The 24,061-nt window shown below is 39.3% G+C and overlaps 1 long non-coding RNA gene across 1 annotated transcript; it reads left to right on the top strand.

The window, feature by feature from the left end:
- The first annotated feature begins 5,329 nt into the window (after window positions 1-5,329).
- Window positions 5,330-6,418, top strand: LOC129349810 (uncharacterized). The gene is made up of 2 exons (XR_008602946.1): window positions 5,330-5,493; window positions 5,916-6,418. It is a non-coding gene; the product is annotated as an uncharacterized LOC129349810 (long non-coding RNA).
- The last annotated feature ends 17,643 nt before the right edge of the window (window positions 6,419-24,061 follow it).

The following is a 24,061-nucleotide window of genomic DNA, read 5'->3' on the forward strand; positions in this document are numbered from 1 at the left end:
GAACGAGGAATTCAGGCCCAATCTCAGAGAGTCCGGTTTATACAGAGAAACAAATGCACTGGTTTCCTGAACACCAGCATTGTTTAAATCATATCTCTGCACGATTGCTATTCAGATGCAACGGACCATTTTGAGTGTTGTTTTTTTCTGCACCATCATATCAGGAGATAAAATTGCTGTAAAATGATGCTGTGGGAAATCCCAAGCGTTGTTTGTTTTAGTGTTTAGATAAAAGAAAATATGACAAGGAGGCCATGTTTTTTGGCTTAGACATGTCCTGGACACATGACTTGAGCACACTGGCTGTGGGGTGAAACGAGCGTGGATGCAGTGCCAGACGAGGGTCCTCTTTCTCTCCTCACACTGAGCCTCTCCAGTCATGGATCACAGAGCTGGAGAAGCAGCTAATAGCTCTCTCTAGCTGGGCCTGTGCTAAATACTCCCTCCACTAAAATTATTCCTCTGAGAATCAATGGGCCCATTCTTTAGTGAGCTGTAGTTTGCTTGATGGTCCCAACCTCAATGTGAAACATTAGACAGCAATGGGGAAAACATAAAACATAATACTTGTGTGACCAGCTTGTCATTGGCTGTGTTAAGAATTTTGCCCAAGATAGTAGGTTCAGTGAGGGAAAGGCTAGTGAGGGTAATAGACCCTCTGCAGATCAAATCACAGCCCTGATGTATGAAAAGGAGGGGGTTTCGATGGGTATCACTGTAAATATTTTGCCTGCCTTTTTCACAGAAATACAAACATGCAATATTTAATTCCAAAGAAATGCTTTTGACCATGCTAGTGGCATGCCACTGGGGCCTGACTGTCAGCTGTCTGTTTGATCCAGACTGAAATATCTAAACAATTATGTGATGAAATGTCATATTTTCACACACATTCATGGTCTCCAAAGGATGTAATCCTAATGATTTTGTTTGAATTTATCCAACTTTCCCCACAGTGCCACCACCAGGCCAAAAGTTTCACTTATCTAGTTAAATATGTCAGCATCGACGGTATTGATGTCAAGTTCTTGGTATGAAACACACCCCTTTGAGTTGATTTCGTAAGAGACTCAGATTGCCTTTTGAAATGTGGTCAAATCCAGCACCTTGAGAACAGGGGTCAAAGATGAACCACAGTCTTTTTGTCTGCAGCCCTCTTTTTTGATTGAGCTCCACAAAAATGTCTAAAATCTAAAATGGAGCAAAGCATTCGGTGGAAAAACAAACATCTCTATTTCAGCTCTTTATAATGCTGATCATGTTTTCTTTTGAAGGCCTTTTTAATCTTCCAGTAATTGTTCTCTCTGCCAACCGCAGGGATCACTACTCTTCACCCAGAGAGTTTAGCCGAGCCCTTGACCACAACATCTCCGCTGTCTCGCCACAATAACCTGGTATTGGATACTTACCCACCCATAACTCACAGCTGCCAGGATTTCTAGGCTCTTTGCTTCCCGAATCAATTATCACAGATCTGCTCAGACTTTCTCAGCTGATGATGGAAGTCTTTCTTTGTATTCAGAAGCCCAGAAAACACCGGATCAAGTTCTAAAAAAACTGTCATCAGTTATTAAGTAAAAATGCTCACATCCAGGAATCACTCATTAAATAAAACTAAATGTATGATGACATAACTGCAAAATCAGGCATTTATATTATCTCGGGAGAATGCAAAACTCGCGCGGAGTGGCACAGAACAAATTAAGCTGATTTATACTCAAGTGTTCACGGCAGACCAGCAGAGTAAAGTACCAAAATCAGCTTAATATGGCTAAGCCTAAATATTTATAAAATCAGTTGTAATGGGCTACTCCCCTGGCAGTACCATCCCCTCCAGTGTCACTGTGGACATAAGCTGGAAAACTGTGACTTGATGTCAAATGTGAGCATTTATTGATCAGAATTTATCCATAAAATGTCGATATTTCTAAATAAAAAAGATCAAATTAGTGCTGCTCACAGACTACAAATACAGAATGTGGAAACCCTCCTAAAACTGTCATTTATTGTTTTTGGTAATAATGATAATATAAGATCTGCCTCGTGTTCGTGTTCTCCAGCCCGTGTCAGACTTCTTGTCTATTTGGTTACTATTACTGAGCCTTTGTTTGTATTTCAATGGAAGCTGAAACGAGTTGTAAGAAGAGCCTGTTGCTACAAGAGTCTCTGCAAAGGTCAAACATGGTGGTTTGTTTTTCTAGGATCCCTCTGGGATGCAGAGTGAATAACTTTAAGGCTTTTTACCTGTACGCAATAAGGAGCAACAGCACCTCTGCCAGTTGGTCAATTAGAGACAAACATGTCTTTATGGAGCTGCCAAATTGGAAAGTGTAAACATTTCATAACAACAGCTGACATGTAGGAGGAGAAAGAAATCAGCTTAAGGAGAAATGACATTATTAGCATGCTTTCAGCAGCTTTGTTCCTACTCCAAACAGTTACTTGTAGCTTTGACTTTAAGTTAAATGGAAATATATATGCATAAATTTACTAAGAAATTAGTGTATCCTTAGTGTTGGTTTTGACCTTTGTGGTTATCTTAAAAAAAAAAAAAAAAAAAAAAAAAATCTAACAAGACGCCTCACTGCTGTGAGTTTTGTCAATGTGATCATTTGCCATTGACTGGACTGGATTTCCATTCTTGGTATAATGTGACAAACACAGCAGTAAAGGTGCAGGAGCTGCCAGTCTCTCAGCAGGTGACAAAAAACAGTAACGCCCACTGGGAGGCAGAGCTAATTTTAGGAAACCAGGTTAACTAAGGGTTAAGGGTATTTCAAAAAGTTCTCGGCCTCACCAGAAAACATCACAGTCGAAAAATTGTTCTTGCATTTTTCAACATTGTTTTCTTTAACTTCAGTACAATAGGTCCACTCATGTTTAAGCTTTGTTATCCCTCAGCAGCATGAATGATTTCATCATCACTCTGAAAATGGTGATCAGACAAGTGGGATTTCAGTTTGGGAACCAGATTGCAGTCAAATGATGCAGTTGGGTGAATAAGGTTCATGGGGCACCAGTTCAAAGCCACATTAGGCTGCTTCTGCCACTTGTGCCGTGTAGACGGACACATTGTCCTTGAGCAACAGAAGCCAACTCAAGGTTTTCCATTTGTCTATGATTGTTTCAAACATTTGAGTTTCTGTGGACAGTGACATAAGGCTTTATAGTATACAGCTATGCCCCAAAATGGGAGTTACATTCCTTGTTTCCTGGTGAGGCTGACAACTTTTTAAAGCATTCTTGTACCTTGCAAGTTTCCTGTTGCGAGTGGAAACATAACTGTGTAGCAGGTTTGCATTATAACATGGTCAGCAGCACAGGAATCACAGGAGTTTACATTGTGTCCCCAAACAACACCAGCCCTGTTGAAAGTCACCCGGCTTGAAGCTTAGGCACTCAGTGGAGTGTTATTAGCCTGGCTTGCAAGTTTCTCCATTTGCAGGGAATATGCATCTAACAGCCAGACAACTTAAACTGCAAATGGTATATAACCACCAATGAGTGGCCTTGTTGAAAAAGGAGGGAAAACCATCCTGTAAAAATGTCTTGTCATATATAAGGCAATGACATGCTCCAGTTGGTAGTTAGCGCAACAGAAAAATTGACAGTGTGTCTCCTAGTAACACTGTCCCTTAAAAGTCAATCAGCTGCTGCAATGGGAAACACGGACTCACAGACTCGAAGCTTAGTAGCTGTTTCCACAAAGATGTCCAAAAATGGTTTTATCTCCTGTGTAGGGAGACTTCTTATTTCAGTTTGACTTTGAATATTTTGCAACTCCATAAAAATCCTGTTTTTTAGGTACTGACAGTCCAGTAGGGGCAAAATAAAAACTTAAGAAAAGTATTCCACCAAGGAACAAGAAGGGGATTCCTCACACTATATAACTGAGGCCATGTCGTTTCCATGTGAGCCCAAGTCAGAAGCACTCCGACCCCACCACGTCGGACTCGTACTTCGAGCAACATCATCAAATGGAGACTTTATCTTAGCGGTGCGCTGTAGAGGGGCACAGAGCCAAGAACGCATGCCTTTGCCTCACTTCCCTCAGCATTTAGATAAGCACGTGGTCCATGGATATAACTTATTTGTCAGTCACGTCAGGCTTGAGAGTGATGAGAAATGCATGTGGAATGTTAAGTGCAGTCTATCAGAAAACATCAAAGAAGGTGCAGAGCCTCAAGGAGCCCATAAAATTAATGATCCAGATTGACTTCTGCGCAAAACAAAGAGCGCAGAGAATAGACTACTGTACGAAAAAGGTCACAGTTCAAGTTCCTGTGTGTTTTACGGTCTGCTGAACCATAATATTTCACCTATTTAAAAATGGGCAGGCTGTACATCCTGGATGTGGCGACAGCTTGGGGAGAAACTGGGCAAGTGCCAAGAAAGTGGAAACTGCTTTGATTTCATATTGGCTTACCAAGATAGCAATTAAAGGACATGTTGCGGATCCATTTACGAGAATCATTCTGTATTTTGTCTGCCTTTAGATCTTTTTTTCCCCTGACATGATTTTGTAGAGACAGACATTAGATATAAAATGCTGTCATTAGAGGACACCCTTTTAAAAGGCTTTCTGTGATTTCATGGAGGAAACCTCAAATGATCATAAAGAGTTTGTGAGAACGGCTTTATTATTTCAAAACACGTCCGCTTGCTTTATTTCAGAAATGCAGACTCTTACGAGTGGGAAACTTTTCCTCTTCTCTTGTGCTGTTGTTTTCAAGGCTTTAATTCTTGAGTGTTTCTTAACATGCCCTTCTTTTTACTGGACCAGAGGTCCAAGGTTCTGTATGGATTATCTGTTATCTGTGTTCTATTAACTGATTGATCTATTGTTGCATGTAATTCATTACTTTACACTGGAATTATCGGATTCTGGACAAACTTTAGTTTTTTGTTTAAAGAATTTTACATTTTCCGAGATGATATGTTGCATTAGTGACCAGCGTCACAGTGTCCTAATATTTGACAGGTGCTCTCAAAATATTCCAGCATGAGCATTTACAACCTGTATTTTTTGCCAAAAGTGACTGATGATTTATGGCTGTAATATTATGAGAAGGCCTCAAGTTGCTTCAGATCATCATTTTAAAGAGAAAACTAAATAACAAGTCCATCAGGTGCCATCATGATTCAAACAATCAATGACTGCAACTCTTTCAGGAAGTACTTACATAGCTTAGTGTAACTGTCTCTCATAGTTAGTTATATCCCTGTTCCGTTCTAATTTTGTTTATATTATTATTTATTGATGCGGAACTAATTATTGTTGATAGAGTGTTCCGCACGTCATGTTTACGGACGGACGGCGAAACCGGAAGTGGAGACGGAGCGCGAAATGAATGAAAGCAGAGCGCAAAATGAATGAATGAAAACGGCAGACTTCAGCGTATAACGTTTACTGTACACAACTAAAAAGAAAGACGAAGAGAAGAGAAGAGGAGTCTAATACGAGCCCCTCTTTAGTTACAAGCAGCCTACGAGGTATGTTACATTTATGTTCACATTGTTATTCAAATTAAAGACGTGTAAATGACATGCAAATAGCGCTCGTGTTGTTAGAACAATTAGCATGCTACGATAATGATATATGGACGTGCTATGTGTTACGTTAAATGTATAAGTTAAGAAATCTACTGTGGGTTTGATGTGTTATTGATGTCTTACAAGTAGTCTGTAAACCTTTAATTGGTGTTTGAGATGTGAAAGGTGCGCTATATGCTGCATAAGCTCTACATGCTATTAGATTAGCAACGGAAGCTTTCATTATTAAGACAGACAAAGATGTGATTTAATGTTGTGTATTTATTAGTGTTCACCTCTTAAAACCAAAAAACACACCACAGTAGCACCCTAAACTAAAACTACCAATGGGTTCCCTGTTTTCCTTTCTGAACAATTCAAAGGTTCCTCTCTATCTCCCTACACATCCACCAACCACTGGAAGACATCTCCAAAGTTCTGCCGGGCCAGCTCAGCTTCCCCTCAGAAGAAGTGCCGCCACCTGCCAGATGAAGGAGCCTTTTGAGAGGCAGCTGGCATCGTGATTGGACTGTACTTTGGTCTGTTCCAATCCAGCTTCAGGTCCAGAGACGGCAGGCGGGACGAGTCAACGGAGGCTGGGTGGACGAAGGCATGCAGCTGAGTACGATCCAGAAAACAACAGAGGACGAGTGTAGCGGCCCAGGGCCAGAACAAACAGAGTAGCATCGTATGACTCTTAGAAAACATCATAGTATAGCCTTTGGTATGAAAAAACGCCATCATATACATCGTATATTGTACAAATAACAAGTCAAAGGAAAGAGACATACATTGTAGAATTGTAGTAATTGTGGGCTGACTGATTTACTGATTATCAATATTTTATTTTTTACTGATTTACAGTAATAAATACATTTAAAAATGGTGCTACTTTGGCTCTGAACCTTAATCTACCTGTGGTCGCTCTGTCTTCTGGAGTGATTTGATTGGTTATACGTCACGAATAAAACTCCTTTAACTTAACATCTGTAAACAAAACAAAAACGTATCAACAAAGTTTTCTGTTAGAGTTTGTGTTCTTCTAAGTTTAACTCCAAGATTTTAAATACTTTCATTTACTGCAAATGAATATCGACTCCAAATGTCTCACTAATAATCATTATCAGCCTTAAAAACCCACAAAACACCCCTCTATACTCGACAACACTTAGTACAGTCCGGTTCCCCCTTCTATAAATCTGCTTGGAATCGTCCACTTCCTGTTTGTCAAAGTGGCCTTCTACCTGGACAAGTTTTGTTGGAGCTCATGCAGCAAACATTTTGGGTAACTGCACTTTAATATGGATGGATGACACTGAATTAGAGTCTGTTTTTATGAGACTGAGTTAAGATGTGTAGCTCTGTCATTAAATAGTAAATTATTTCTCAGAATTCACAGAGAAAAGTCTGAAATGTTTGCTAGGTTAGCGTCCCACATGTTCTTTGGCTTTAGCTAAAGCTAACTCTCTCCAACTTCTGGATCTCTTGAGTTGCTTGTTGTTAAAATATCTTGCTAGAGGTGCTGAAGCTCAGAAAGTCTGAGATGTTTGTTCAAAATAAGCTCATTCTCAAGTCTTATCTGAACTGTCCTCTTTTGTTTTAACTTTCCCTAAACTTAGGAGTTAATGACAGAGCAGCACATCCAGACTCAGTCTCATTTATGTAGAGATTAAACTTCAGTGTCATTCATTGATGTTAAAGTGCAGTTTTTCAAATATTTGTTGCACATGCTCCCGACCAAACCAGTCCAGGTGGAAGACGATGTGAAGAGAAAGCTCCAGAGGATGAATATCACACATTTACGCTGGAAATAAATGTCCTTTAATTAGACATTGTCATGCAAAAGTTGGATTTCCCTTCAATGATGTTCAAATCTTTGTTGAGTGTTTTGTTGATGTTGGTTTCTAAATGTTTTTTGACACTCGGCCCCAAAGATTTTCCTTTTACGGCTCACAAGCTGCAACAATTCACACATTATCAACTATCTTTCTCACTAAACTAAGATAAAAAGTGAAAAACTGCCTGATTCCTGCATCTTGAATGTAAATCTTTTTGGTTTTTATGACAGTAAACTGAATATATTTGGGTTTGACATTTTATAAACCAAAACAAGAAATGAATTACTGGAGAAAACAATCAACAGATTAATGGTCAAAGAAAATGTGTTTTCCAACATATATGGCTGAATTACTCCAACATTACAAGATACATACAATTTGAATTCTATTTTATTTATATAATGCCAGTTACAGGTCAAATTGTCTCAAGACACTTTATTTTTCCATTTTTTGTGATATTTAAAATATGACAAAGTAAGAAATTTTAACCTCTTAACTAATCCAATTTATTATTTGGTTTTTAAGAGACTAATCGACAACTAAAATAACTTTCTGCACTAAAGCTAATAAACATGAGATCAAATAGAAGGAACAGTTTTAAATATTGCAGTCTCATGATGACAAGAATAAAGTTTCACAACAAAAACTAAATCTGCTGGTGGATTCCGTTAAAGTCCTAATAAATGATAATAAAGTGTGATACTAAAGGTTTGTGGTGCTAAAAATGTCAAAGTAAAGATATGAAGTTAAACATCTGGATGGAGGTTAATAAAAGTTGACCTTCCTTCATTTCTCTGGAGCGACTCCATGGATTTTATGGATGCTGGTTAAAGACCTGCTCTTCTAGTCGTCTTCCTTCTGGTCGCTGTAAAAAGTCAGTCCATCCTGGCCGATTTCAACACCTCTTCATGACAACTTGTTCTGCCTCCGACCTGGTGGAAACTCCAGAAACTCGGGAAAACCTGTGGAGACTCGAAGAACTCGTGGAGACTCGAAGAACTCGTCGGGCGGGGGAAGGTGTGGTGGGCGGTGGGGGGAGGTGGGGGAGTAGAGGGGGGAGGCCACCACCCACCTCCCCGCCTACTCTCCGCCCTGACTCCACCCAGACTCCGCCTCAGCTCCACCCATGTGGTCACTTGAGGAACTACGATGCCAAAGGGACGACGAATTTATTTCTTTTTATCTGATCTGTAGCTCAGTGAGTTAAGGATTTGCCTATGGAGCTGCAGGTCGCTGGTTCAAGACCAGACCCTTCTTAAATTTTATCAAAATCCTGACGAAGACAAACAAAGAAAACTGCCGCTGGCGGGTCTCGAACCTGCGACCCTCCACTTGGGAGTCTCTCTTCTTTTCCCCTGAGCTACTCGCTCAGATACTAATATTTTGTTTTTTTGCGCATTTATCATCTATTTTTTGTCGTTTTCGAGTTTTTTTTTAACTCGAGTCTTGACTCGACCGTTTTTCTCAGGAGGTTGGACTTCAGCCTTTGTGCTGGAGGGTGGAACCCTCAGTTCCAAGACTTTCCAAAGCCTCCACACCTCCCGAGTCCTCAGGACCTGAGCTTTCGCACAGTCTGAGGGCTGAAATTTTCTAAGTCCCACAGTAGTTCTCTGTTAGTTTGAACCTTCAGACAGTCCAAGGACTGAAATCTTCAGAGTTTCTGAGTAGTTCTCTGTTAGTTTGAACCTTCAGACAGTCCAAGGACTGAAATCCTCTAAGTTCCTGAGTAGTTCTGTTAGTTTGAACCTGCAGACAGTCTGAGGACTGAAATTTTAAAAGTTCCTGAGTACTTCTCTGTTAGTTTGAACCTTCAGACAGTCTGAGGACTGAAATTTTAAAAGTTTCTCACTACTTCTCTGTTAGTTTGAACTTTCTGGTTAACAGAAGCCTTAAAACTTGTGACCATGAGTCTTGATTTCACATTTAGACCATCCATCTGAGTTCTTCTCAGACCTTCACCTGTGGGTTTTTTAGAAATCCTCAACAAACTTTGATTCTCTTCACTGAACAGTGAAGTTTGTGGAGATCAGAAGGTAACATTAGTTTGATCAATGCCTTCAACTACTAGTAGACTTTATCTGGAAAGCAGTTTTCTGAAATGAGTTCTTAGTAAATCTATCCACAATCAAACCAAGAACGTAGAAAGAGGAAATGTTTGAAGAAACAACTTGATGTTTTCATTTCAGACTAGAAAACGCTTTAATACTTTTATCTGTTTTTGCTCTTTTTGATCGTTTTATTGTCTCTTCTGTTTAATTTGATCTTCTAAAGTCTAACTGGTGTCTTTTCAAATGTTTTGTCTTTAGTTTGATTCTTCTTAAATGTTTAGTTTTGCTCTTTTCTCACCTTTTATTCTTTTCTAATGTCTGATTTGATTTCGAAATGTTTTGTCTTTTTAATGTTTAATTGTTTTTTCAAATGTTTTATCGGCTTGTTTGAATTTTTTTTTCTTTCCCAATATTTAATTTTCCGATTAAATCTTGAAGGTTTTTCTTTTTAAATGTTTTACCACCTTTTAATGTTTAATTTTCTTTTTAAATGCTTCATTGTATTTTCTGTTTAATTCCTATTTGAAGTTTTATTGTCTTTAAGATGTAATTTTCTAATTAAACATTTAATTTTTTAATTAAATGGTTTGTCTTTTTAAAGGTTTAATAATCTAATTAAATGTTTTGTATTTTTTTAAATGTTTAATATTCTTCCTGTTTAATTGTATTTTTTGAATGTTTATCGAAAATATTTTATCTGTAATTTTTAATATTTGCATTTGAAAAATTTTGTTTAGTTTCATAATTACATGTATTGTATCTTGTTTAATTATGTAATTCAATATTTTGTCTGTTTAATATAGTTAAACATTAAATACAATTAAATTCTATTAGACAAAATATTGAATTACATAATTAAACAAGATACAATACATGTAATTATGAAACTAAACAAAATTTTTCAAATACAAACATTAAAAATTTCAGATAAAATATTTTCGATAATTAAACATTCAAAAAATACTTTTTAATAATAAACGTTTTTAAAAGTTTTATTGTATTAACATTTTTTCCGTTTGATTTAATTGCTTTTTGTTATGTAGTTTATTTCTTTAATCTTCTTTTTCTGTCAAGATTTTAACCCCAACCTTAAAAATGAAATAAACCCTTAAATCACAATGAAAATACTTCTGTTGTCACAATCATAAGTTAGTCAATTATTCAGTTTATCAATTCAACTTTATTTGTTTAGCACTTTTTACACAGATAACAAAACTAAACAAGCAAAGAGAAAAAACTATGCTAAAACTATGATTAAAACTCAAAAACATATTTAAAAAAAAGATTTAACATCGTAATAAAATATGTTGTGTCCAGGGGATGGAGGGAGTTTATTGAAGTCTTCTTGGGCTCACATGGGAAATCATTTAAAATATAAACTTGATATTCAGTCTAAGGAAACTGCAGAGCGACGGAAGAACCAACAATATCTCCTGTTTTCTCCTTTAATGAGTCGACTCTTGTGCTTTCAGACCAAAGAACTACAGACTCTTCACAACCTGCTCCAACTCTTGGTACAGGACCTCACCACACGGGTCAAGAAGGTTTCCGTCTCATTTCTACTCTGAAGCTCACCTTCTCCTGCTCAAACTGCTGACAAATGTTTCTGCTGCTCTAAAGTCTGGTCTCCAGAACTTCCTAAAAACTCTCAAAGTCTCTTCTGCTGCAGGTTGCTTTGTAGAACTGTTCCAGAAAACCTCACTAAACCACATGGAGGGGCCTCAAGATAGTCGTCCAAATGAAACCATACAAAAACCAAACTAGCACAACCCAAAAGCTAAAGTCTCCTGCAGCCTACCAGAGAACCTCTGAGAACAGAGAATCAGGACAGGAACTCTTACCTTCTGGACAACCAACGTTGGTTCACAAGAATACAGAATGTATCTGACCAAAAACCTCTAAAGACTCACTACAGCCAAGATAAAGACACAACTCAGCTGCACCAAATCCACTAATCACTGCACACATTAGCACCATGTGCTAACTGTGGCTAAAGAACCACATTTACCAAGACAACTATCCAGTACAAAGCCCTAAAACACACCAAGAAACACATTAAAGGCGATTTTACTGCTGGAAGCTGCAAGCCAATGCCTAAAGAACAAATTAAAGCAACTGAGCCAAACCCGGTTCTGTGGTGAAGAGAAGCAGAGGAAATGTTTGACTGCAGCTAAATAAAGCAGGAAGACACTGAGCTGCTCAGGTGTTCCTGATAACACCAAGCTGCTCAGGTGTTCCTGATAACACCAAGCAGCCACCTGTACAGCCAATAGGAACACAGCTTACTGGAAGTCCAGAGGGCTGGGTTAGTGAAGTAAATTTAGTTTAAAGTTGAAGCAGAAAGTTAATAAAGAAAGTTGAAAACCACCTTCTGATACCTGAAATCTCTGAGTTTTCACACAAAGAACACCTGAACATGTCAAACTGGTTTCATAGTAGAACCATCATTGTAAAAACGTCATAGTATGGTGTGTTGCTCAAAAAACATTAGGACCCGGCTGTCAGGGGACAAACATGTAAGAAACATGAGAACAGAGAGAACCCAACCAGTAGGTCACAGTTTATCATCCCCCAGTCATCTCCTGAAGTCCATATGGTGAGAGACATCAGTATCTGGTTGTTAATTTACCAGAGGATGCTTATAATCATGCTGATGTGGTCTGTACTCTACAGTATTTTAGTGACTCAATAAATGCCTAAGTTGTTTTTTTTAAATGCTTTTTAGTTTTTCATAAACATTTAACAGCCTATATGTAATCAATAAATGGTCTTTGCCTATCTTAAGAAAAACTCACTCAGAACTCTGATATGTTAACAGTACTAAATAAATCAATAAATGCATGCATACACACATAAATAAGTTAATACATTAACTGTGTTAAGATAAGATTTAGATTTTTTTTAAAAAAAAGTTGTTTATGTTTTTGCAGAATCCAATATTGCTCACTGGTTGGTCATTACATTTTGTTAGTTTGATTTCACTGTTTAAAATGATGCCACCTCTTTTCAGACAGAACCTGTGATAATAAAACAATACAAAATTTTTAGTTCCGTGTTAATAAAGCACTTAAAGCTTTAAGTATGGCTAAATGCTTTTTTCAAAATGAAATATATCACTCCTTAGGTGGTAGTGGCCCCAAGTTCAGTAAAGTTGTAAAGATATTCACAGATTCGGGCTTCCAGCATCAATAACTCATTAGATATAGATTGTCAAAACATAAACGGTGCCTCTTTCCCATTGTTGCAAGGCAGACAATGTGCTACAAGCCCAGTTTTATCAAAAGTAGCTGTCTTTCAAGCTACAGGAATAACATTGGTGTCTATGGAGTGAACAGGGTCCGTCTGCAATTTGCAAAATCGCTGCAACAGTAAAGAGAGACAAATATTCAATAACTTCACTCTTATACATTGTAGTGTCACTAAAATCACTGCAGCCTTCAACTGGCTCCTGTTGACAAAGTGTTTAAACAGAAATGTAAATGCTGTAATTTGATTCTTTTAATGAACCATGTAACTTGAATGGATGTGATGCTGGTGTGACCACAGTGCACACGTCTGATGTTGCTCACAGTGGTCCAAGGGACGCTCAGGGAGTTTGTGTGTTTGCTCACACTCATGAAAAATTACAGGGAACATTGCTCTGTACCCCTATGTAGTTATTCCAGTTAAAACCAGCCGTTTCCAGCTAGAATAGTCATTTACCACATTAACAATGTCTAGACTGTATTTCTGCTTAATTTAATGTTATCTTCATTTAAAAAAAATGCTTTTCTCATAAAAATAAAGACACTTCTAAGTGACCCCAAACTTTTGAATGGTAGTGTATATAGCCATGTATAATACAAATATTCCATTAATATTAATACCATTGTATATCTGAGGGTTGAGACAACCTTTGGAAAAGGAGAAATTATTTCAGAATTACTGAATTAGTCTGGTGAACTGCAGAAGTTAAGATCATATGAACAATCAACGGCGCAACCTGAATTTGGAAAACATCAGAATCCAACCAGCTGGCCGGATCTCTGTGCTTCTCTTGTGCCCAAGTGCTGCTCACATCCATGGTAACAATCTCTGCCCACCAAGCAAGAGAGAAAAGCCAGAAAAGCTGCTTCCTGGGGGAGCTGTAGCACCACTGGCGCCTGCATGAGTGTGATATAAATCCCAGCTGCTTTGAAAATAATTAGCGCAGGGATCACGGCTAGCAGGGCAGTCTCCCCAGCCTGGCGCTGAAGAGGAGACAGGTGCCACCAGTGGCCTAAGCCAGTGGAGCTGCACCCTTGTAGTACAGAGCAGGTCCAGGCCGGCAGAAAGAATGCCAGCTCAAGTAAACAAAAGAAAGAACCCCACTGGTCAGACCGCTCTTGCTCTGTTTTTTGTGCTCCTGCATCACACATGTTAGAGCTGTGGGGAGGAGGCAGGATTTGTGTGGGTCCTGGAAGAGGAGAATGAGGTCTGAGGGGTGGGATGTTTGTGTCCACCTCTATGACCTGACCACTGAACTGACTCCTGGTATGATGAAAGCCATGTTTATATTTGGTCAGTATCTACAGACTGAAGTGGAGTTGCCACTTCTGTGTAATGCAAATAGACAGTGAGGTGATTGTGGGAGAGGAAATCTTTCCAAATAACTAATCCTGAAGATTAGTCAGATGGGTGACAAGGAATACAAAGAACACCAGTTAGTCAGAAGACTGTTTTCTATTAAAAAGATTTACTAAGAAGTTGACATTAAAAGCCTCTGTATGCTTAAAAAAATGTGTGCTGGATGATCTATACATGATCTAATGATCCTTCTTCCCATGTCAGACATCAGGAGATTACTTTCTGAAGCAGACAATGGAACAATCTTACCCAGATCATGCAGCTGTTGGCCAGGTGTGCACTGGTCTGAATGTAAATCAGAGCTTAAACTTCTGTTTGAATCTCTCATTTTTCATCCTTTACATAACTACTTCACGTCACGTTTTGCGCAGAAATCCAAGTGCAACATCATAAATGATTTGAGTAGAGACAGTCTGCACTGCTATTCCCCTTTGTACGATTCATCTCATCAGTATTACAAAGAAAAACAAAAGAGACAGAACTCTTGGAGTGTGATCAAGAGAGTGCGATGCAGGACCGGGGAAGCGGTGGAAGCAGACGTTTTGCCCTGGATAGGTTTTGGATTGGTTTAACTGTCTTTTCCTTTGGATGTGGTTGATTTAAATTTATAAGCAAACTGACCGCTTGATTTTTTTTATTCTTAAAGACTCCCCTGATATTAAAGCAGTTAGCTACAAAATGAAAGGGAATGAGTGGTCGTCATTAGTGATTTAGTAGCTGATTAATGTCATCCACTAAATTCAGTTTTTCCTACATCTGAGACATTTTAAATTAGTCAGCACCTCAATGGAGACCTAGCATGACCACGTCTCCCCAGTTTGGTTCCGACTTGTAACGGAGCTTCCCATGTCTGCTTACCCTCATGGAAACTCCTTTGCCCCCACTGCTTTGGAGTATCCTGAGAGTCTGTCAGTCATTGTCCAGACACACCAGCATTTTCCACTTTTAAGAAGTGAGGGGATCCCTGGCCGTGGTCACCCGGAGCACCGGAAGGGAAAACAGGATGAGAGGCAGCTCCCTCTGCTAAGGTTTAACCCGGAGTTCCCCTGACTGCTCTGACTTGTGGTGTTCAGTGTTGGAGAACCAGACAGTTGAGACGTTCCCATATCATAGTCTCTATTGTCTTTTGCACTTTGGGTCAGGGATTCTCTTTCTGTCCCATGCTGGCGATGCTGCTGCCAGAGTTACTGTGGTTAGGCAGCTTACAGAATGAGCGAAGAGACAGCTGTCCTTTAACTGGAGGAGTCGGGTTCAAGGCCTGGTTTCAGCAAAAATCCACCCTCCTGCCGAGTCCTTGAGAATGACACTTAATCTTCAGGTGCTGACTCTGCACACTGACCTCCCTGTGAAGAGTGGCAAGAACAAAGCACATGGATGAGACTGAGTTCCGAATTTGTCTAAATTTTCTGAGGATAAAATTTGGACTGAATCCTGCAATAACAATACCAGTTAGAGAAAGTTATGTAGTACCTTTACTCAAGCAGTGTATACATTTGTGACACTTTTGTTTGGATTCACTTCTTGAAACCTGCCTTGTGTAGTTTGTCTCACACTTGTGAGCAGCAGAAAGTTTAATCGCTCAGATACTTCCATGTAACAAGACCCAGGATGGCTTTATTTAGCCTGTGGAGGTGACATCAGTCACAGGGGCGTGAAAGGTATTTCTGTCTGCCATGCCAACAGCCTCATGCTTCTGATGCTGTCAAGGTTGACTTTTACCTCCAGCAGTCAGGCCTGCATAGCTGGCTGCAGGTAGACAGACATGTCTGATTTATGGTGTCCAGAGATGAGCAGAAGGATTGATGACGATATGTCTTTACCTCATGCTCCAATATTTAGTCAGTGACTCCACACTGATGACCACAAGGTCAGTTCCTTTTATAACCCAGAAAAAAAGTCTCACGCTCTCTTGCTAAATGTCAAGTAAAATTATGACTACCTTGGTTTCTGCCAGAGCAGCTCAGTAACAGAATAGCAGCACCTGGCATATCATTGTTACATGCATGTGCCAAACACACTTTTCTCTCATTACTTATTGGGGGATAGTAGTACATTTTGTTTATTGAAATAATGAGCTGGGATTTATTATTTCCTGTTAGAGAGGAAATGTGGACACTTATTAAACACCTCATACTCCGGACATTTGTACGGCGAAAAGAAGCCGGAAAAAGCAATAAAGAGGGGAACCCAGAGAAGAATGGGGAAAGTAAGTGTGCCAGCTTTTTAGGAAGTTTAATCTGGAGACAACACCCTGTATTTGTCAAAGGCTCGACCACAGGTCATGGAGCAGACTTGATGAGGTGCTCAGGTACCTCTCATGCTCGGCTGAAGCAGCAAGGCTCGCTTTTCTTCCACAAGGCTCAGCCATAGCAAACTCTAGTAGCTTTTGAGCCAAGTCGCAAAGATGACTCAGGAAGACAGATGTGCATGTTTAAAAAAATGTAGGTTTATTGATTTTATTTTATATGAATGCCAACGTCCACATTTGATTCAGTGTGTGCTGCTCTAGGCCGAGGAACAGTCATGGGAAAGTCTGAGCTCTACACAAATAATTAGCGTTGAGGATAAAATTGGATATGTTTTGAGCAGGCATTTCCAGCTTTAAAAAATACTTTGGTGAAAGTCGCTCAGTGATTGTTTGCCCAATTGGTCTGTGACCACAATTTGTCAGGACAAATCCTATGACTGAGATACTTCCTTTCAAAATAGTATTTATGAAACCACTGAAATATGAAAATCAGCCCTTATTTTCAAATTAAAGGGAAAGCATGTTTACAGTCCACATTACAGAGATTCTTGATCAGTTTGAAACTTTCAAGTAATTTTATATCATTGCAACCACAAATGTTTAATTTTTCAGTTGTATAAAGTGCTCCAGGCTTAGCATAATGATTGGACATTGTATATACTGGAGGTGTTCCATATTTTCATATTATGGGATATCTGCAGTAGCAGCCTTTGACTGGTTTCCTTCAGAGAATTTAAGAGTAGGAAAGAGGATAGCTGTTAACTTTGTGTGTACTGACATCAGCCGCTAACCAAGGCTGTCAAATAGACATCAAAACATGCACTTAAGCAAACTGCACACTCCCTTTTCCCACATCCCATCCCAGCACCCTTTATGTTGTCCACACAATGGAAATCCAAACACACAAGAAAGATTTTTCCATGCAAATGTGAAATCCATACAGGAAAAAGAAAAATATGCAGTTTGATATTCACCATGTGCCCAAAGAAAACAACATTCTGTAAAGTGCTTGTGTCGCCAGCCGGACAACCTCGTGCCTTTCAATTATGCTGCCAGCAGTATATCAACTTGACAAATACTGAAGGATGTGACCTCTTGATCTGAGCTGAACCCAACCTTACCTCAGAGCTGTGGTCAGTCTGAGTTGACGAACAAAACAGTAATCCCTCTAAAATGCCAGTTAGCTCATCTACAGCCACACTCAGCAGCTCCAGTCAAATAAATCCATGTTTTTTTGTAACTTCTCATTTTTAATTTTTGTCAAAATGAGACGCAGACACTGTTTGAGTGAATGAGTTGTCAGGAAGGCCATCTGTAATTAAATTCAATCACAGGGTGGGCCAGTGTTTGGATTAGCTCCACTTGTATCAGTTTGTAGATAGTATAGAGTTGTGTCGCATCTGTTGTCTCTTATGAATCTGGAAAACCTAAACAATCACCTGAAATACTACAGATGGCATATGACAGTTTCAGTTTGGTGCAGTCCCGTATTTTAGTTTCATGTGGTCTTCATTATTTCATTTTCTTCTTGATGTTTTCCCTTAACATTTTCAGTAAACACATTTGGCTACAGATAGCATCAGCAGTCCCAGTGGGCTGGGGACAGGCTGTGGGAAAGTATATAAAAGTGGCACTCAAATGATGATCACTCTTCAGATGGGACTCTAATTGTTGCTGTCTGAACACCTCCTCCCAGACACTGTCGTCTGAAACACGACCATGCTGTTAACAATCGTCTGCTGATGTACGCTGCAGTGCCTCGGACATTTGAAAGCTGCCTGACTTTAGTGCAGCTCCAGTACACTGACAGACCTGATTAGGGTGCTGCAGTGCTCTGAGTTCTCTGGCTGACTCAGTAACTCCACGTTTCTCTGCAAGTACTGCAGATGCAGACAGATAAATGTGGCTCTGACGGACAACTCGGAATGAAAAAGATAAGAACTTTTAACTCAGTGATTAAAAAGCTGTGCACAGTTTTTCTCTTTTGCATAACTTGCAGACGTGTGCATCTGTGTGCACGTGGCCATGGAAGTTTTTTAGCTGAAGGATGCACCAATGCATTTTCTGTGTCATACAAAATTTTGGTTAAATAAACTTTATAATGCACACCGCTGATTGTGTTTTATACATAAGCGATTCTTGCTTTTGCCAGATGTATAGTCAGGAAACATTTACAGGAATGTTAGTGTATGTTTATCCACACAAACTTAGCTCTAAACACAAAACGAACATATTGATAGTCTGTGATGCACAAGGACATACACAAGTAGAAAAGCAATGAAAGAGTGGGGCAGCCTATGGGTGCGAAAAACAATAAAAAAATAGATGTTAAAAAATACAGATTAAACAAAAAACACAACACTTTGGCACAATTTTGAAATAGCAGCCATTTAGCTGTGAAAATTGATACCTTGAATGACTTCTTAGAGTTTGTGAAGTAAAGTTGAAAAAAGGCACACAGTGGGTGATAAGTTTGTGTAATAACTCTCACTGGAGTGGGAGACACAACTTCTGCACTAAAGGTTTAACTTGTCAATTTTTAGAAGGTAATGACAATATTTACACTATATATATATATATATATATATATATATATATATATATATATATATATATATACATACACACACACACACACACATATATATATACATATATACATACACACAGAGAGAGAGAGAGAGAGAGAGAGAGAGAGAGAGAGAGAGAGAGAGAGAGAGAGAGAGAGAGAGAGAGAGAGAGAGAGAGAGAGAGAGAGAGAGAGAGAGAGAGAGAGAGAGAGAGAGAGAGAGAGAGAGAGAGAGAGAGAGAGAGAGAGAGAGAGAGAGAGAGAGAGATCTTGTTAATAGTATGTTCATAAGCAACCATTTAAATTAGCAGGAAAAGTACAGCAGATTCTGTTTAGTTAGTTATGGCTTAGTAGTTGTCCAGACATTTCTCTAAAAGCCACACATACCTCAGTCAATTGTTTTCTGTTTACCAGGAATCCAATATCTTGCAGATGCTGTTCATTGCTGCACATACAGGAACAATATAAAAAAACATCAACATGCAGTATGGCATGTATATACAGTAAATATCAGATTTAGCATGTGGCCCCACTGCCTTCTTTGAGAGCACTTAGTGAAGAAAACTGTGCAATCCTCTGAGGAAAGATATAGAAGTCTTCAGGTTTTCAGACAGTGCAAATGTTCAGAGGTCCCGCCTGTAAATTTGATTGGCAATGCCATAAAATTAAAAGGGGCTATTTGCAAGGGTACCTTTGACAAATTGTAAACCATCTGAGTTCACCTCTTCCAACCCAACATGTAACACTTCTGAGTGAGTCACAGAAATGCATTATGGACCTGCCATGGATGTGCATGCTCAGAAAGCAGGCCAAATATAACACATGGGTCCCTAAGAGCACAGTGAGGTATGCACGTAAGTAAGGTATAGAATATATACTGTATATATAAAAGGAACTGTAAAAACAAACAAAAAAGCAGATTTATCTTCAGTCAACATTAAATAAGGATTCAAGTCACTCATTTTGGCATTTCTAATCATTTTCCATCAGCCAAGCACTCACTCAGCAATTATATCCTTGACTAACTGGACTTCTTGGTATTAAATGTAATGATTCATTGTACCTCCACTGTTTTCATTCACTAACGTGTTGAAAGTACACTGTTACAATTACAAGTCAGGTAGATCAATCAACTCTTTATCAACAATAAGAATCTATCATCTGTGTGCATGTAGCAGCAAACTACAAAAGATGAATGAGTGTGTTGCCAGCATACTTACGATGATATCATTATAATAACAGCTTTTATAATGACTTGTTAATTACTTCCTGGCACACAACTGCTGTTTTCACAACTAATCTTTACTCTGAAATAAGGTTGAATTTTGAGTGTTTATCAGATGTCTTTTATTTGTGTAACCATAACTTCTTTCTTGATGCTGAAATATTGTGCACATTGAAAGGACATTGACAAAATGGGATAAGACATTTTAAATCTGCTGATGAAAATGATCAGATGTACAGTATTTGATAAAGATTGACAGAGCTAAGACAAGGTCTGCAGTTTGTAGGGTCAGGAGGGATACACCCAGCGTTTTACAGCAGAGGGCCTGTTGGGGATTCATCTGTGACAAGTCCAGGACAAGTTCTGTCTTTATTAGACAGCAACAAAAAAAATGAAAGGCAAAACTGAAAAGCACAGACAGAAATGGACAAATCCACCTATACAGACATGCACAGAGGACAGATATTTATTGAGCAAATTTAAGGCAGACAGCAAAAGAAAACACAAATCTGCTCCCATTGTGCTCTATGCAGATATATGGCAACCATATTTTTTTCAAAGTAACACAGAACTAAACAAGAAAAGCACTCAGAGAGCACAGCACTCCACCAAGTCTGTTCATTCCCCAATATGGCATTGTCAGAAATGCAGCATTTTTTAAAAAAAAATATAAGCAGCATTTGTTTATTAGTTATTGATGGCAGCAACATACAAAGTGGCCTTTTAATATTGGCTTCCCCCCAACAAAACTACCTTGCGCTGAGCACAGGCATGTGTCATGCATGTGTATTGTAACCAAGTTAGGACTGGTGAGGGTCTTCTGGTTTCTTTTAACACGGAACCGACAACGCCACCTAGGGACTTTCACCCTAAGAATGTCAACAATCCTGCCTCTCAGAGGGTTTCCCCTACTAAACACAGGTACGTGCACTAATGAATACAGAGGCATGTATAGAAAAATATAAATACAATTTTATTCTGGTACAAAAATATGTTCAGTACACACACTAATGTTACTATAAATGCAGTCATTAGAAATGGAAGTCACACAGGCCCTACGCAGCTATGGAGGGGAGAAACCTGATTACTGAGCCAGAAAGCAGCCACGACAACCTAAAGATAAACACACATGGGGAGAAACAAAACTAAACTCGAACCAAACAAACTAATACAGAACTAGACAAAACAACTACAAACTAAAAGAAAGAAACAACAAAATAAACACGCAAAAAGACAAGGCAACAGAGGCAAAACTGTTATGAAACAAAGAAATGTTTAACCACAATCAAGCAACAGAACAATAACAACAAGCATAAACAAACATTTTGGTTACCTCGGCTGTCCGACGCTACACGGGCATGAAGCCGCCGATAAGCAGAGACTCCGTCGGCGGACTCGGCACTGCAGCCACAGAAGACTGGTCTTAAAGAAGAAACAATATTAATACAAAATCTAAAGCTTACCAGTGTTTCGCGTGCTGCACAGCGCGTACCTGTCCAGAAGTGTTCAGGAGTATAGTGGAGCTACGTCCGTCAATCAATTTGAACCCCCTGCTGCAACGGCCAAACCAATCATTAGTTCCCCCACAGCTGTATGGCATGATGGCTCATCAGCCAGTCACAGTATGTTATGAACGGATACGGAATCGCGTGACCTAAATATGTACTGAGCGGCGGAAGTTGATGGGACTCAGAAACAGCTCCACAATTTAATCAATTGTTCCTTGTATCATTTCCAAAGGATAAGTCCTGATAAGTCTGCAGCAGTCAATTTGTAGTAGGATCACAATCATGTGATTGTAGAGTTCACTTGTAGTCATACTTACAGTGACGCCGTGCTGCTACCTTGCAGTGATACAGAAATCTTCAACAAATCCGTGGATCTAGACAATAAGCCGCATCACTGCCAAAATCTAATCACTTCGTCCTTGTGTCATTTCTGATCCTCCCTGAAAATTTCATCCAAATCCGTAAGTCCGTTCTTGAGTAATGTAGCTAACAGATGGACAGACGGACAGACAAACAAACATACACCGACTGTCACATAACTCCGCTGTTCCTTGGCGGAGTAATAATTGATTCCCATAAGAATGTGAATTAAAAGTAATAAAATGAGAAATGGCATTGCTAAGCAGAGGAGAAGAACACAAAACTTAGTGGAAAATAAATGTGCTTGATAAAACTTCCAGTCTTTCATGCCACACACAAGACATTTCTATAATACACATGTCTCAGGACATATAGTGGATGTGAAATGGACCAGAATAATCAGGGGAGGAAAACTGGCCACTTTCTCGACCAAAAAACTGGAGAGATTTAGGAACGTGGCCTCAGACTTGGCACAAATATGGAAGACAGTCACGAAGTTGAATGCGGGCAATAAACAACAAGTCACGCAAATGTACACTTCACATGCAACACAGTTGGTGATTCACTTAACCGTCTGGCTGAAATCTTATTCCCTTTGGCTTTAGTTACATATGCCATCATTTCTTATTACAGCAGAGAACAGACAAACACACGAGTGGAGCTGAATGCAGGTTATCAATATAATACTCACAAATTACACCATGCAAGGAGAATCCAAGTAAACCCCTCTCACTGCCAACTTCGTTTGAGACAATGGAAACCTTTCGGTCTCCCCTCCCTTTTGAGCAGACAGAACACTGCTCCCTCCTTTACGTCAGCTCCCCTCCGCTATTAAAACAATATACGAAAGACTTTGTGTAAAATGCTATTAATGACCAAAAGGAATTAATACTGAGCCGTGGCCACATCACAGAGGGCTGTGTGGACTTCCCACACTATGAGCTGTGCAGCAGGCCTCCGTGACCACCAGCGTTGTCGGGACTCTAATGTTAACATCAGGACCTACATGTTTCGCCTTAATTGGATGCCTTTCATCAAACAGTTACAAGCTTACTTCTGCCAACTAGCTGGGAAAGGGAAGGGCTCCACAGAGATAACACAATTACATACAGTGGACGAAAGCAAGTAATATCAGAGATGCTGGAGGACAGCAATAGAGATATGAAGGGCGAGAGCCAACTGAGTCTCAAATCACCCTTTTCCTGAACACATTATGGTTTCATGTTGGTGCTTAAGTAAATTATGAAATCAAAATTACAAACATTTGTAGGTTGCACTGTGTCAGATGTAAAGACTTGCTACTTATCTTTAATATAAAGTGGATGCAGAAAATTTGATTTTTTTTTCATTATATAGGACATAAAATCAAATAATTGAATGAAAAATCTAAACTCACAAAATGAAGGCAGGATATGTGTGTCAGTGGATGTTGCACTGCCCGTCCAAAAAAACAGTCACACACTCTAATACTTCAATGGACCACCTTTAGCTCTGAGAACAGCACACATTCGCCGTGGCATTGTTTTGATAAGCTTCTGTAATGTCACAGCATTTATTTCTGTCCAGAGCTGCATTAATTTTCTACCAAGATCTTATTTCGATGATGGGAGAGTCAGACCACTGAGCAAAATCTTCTCCAGCACATCCCAAAGATTCTCAGTGGGGCTGAGGTCTGGACTCTGTTGAGGCCAATCTATATGTGAAAATGATGTCTTATGCTCCCTGAACCACTCATTCACAGTGTGAACCCCATGAATCCTGGCATCGTCATCTTGGAACATGTCCATGCTATCAGGGAAGAAAAACTCTGTTGATAGAAAGATCTGGTCATTCAGTATATTCAGGTAGTCAGCTGACCTCATTCTTTGGGAGCATAATGTTGCTGAACCTGACCAACCCCCCCACAGACTTGTAGGCACTAGCCATGATGAGTGCATCACTTCATCTGCCTCTCTTCTTACCATGATGCACCCATCACTTTGGAACAGGGTAAATCTGGACTCACTAGACCACATGACCTTCTTTCAGTGCTCCAGTGTCTAATCTTTATGCTTCCTAGCACATTTAAGCCTTTTTTTTCTGATTAGTCTCGCTGATCAGTGGTTTTCTTCGAGCTACACTGCTGTTT

The sequence above is a fragment of the Amphiprion ocellaris genome, chromosome 10 (assembly GCF_022539595.1).
Source record: "Amphiprion ocellaris isolate individual 3 ecotype Okinawa chromosome 10, ASM2253959v1, whole genome shotgun sequence".
Taxonomy (NCBI): Eukaryota; Metazoa; Chordata; class Actinopteri; family Pomacentridae; genus Amphiprion; species Amphiprion ocellaris.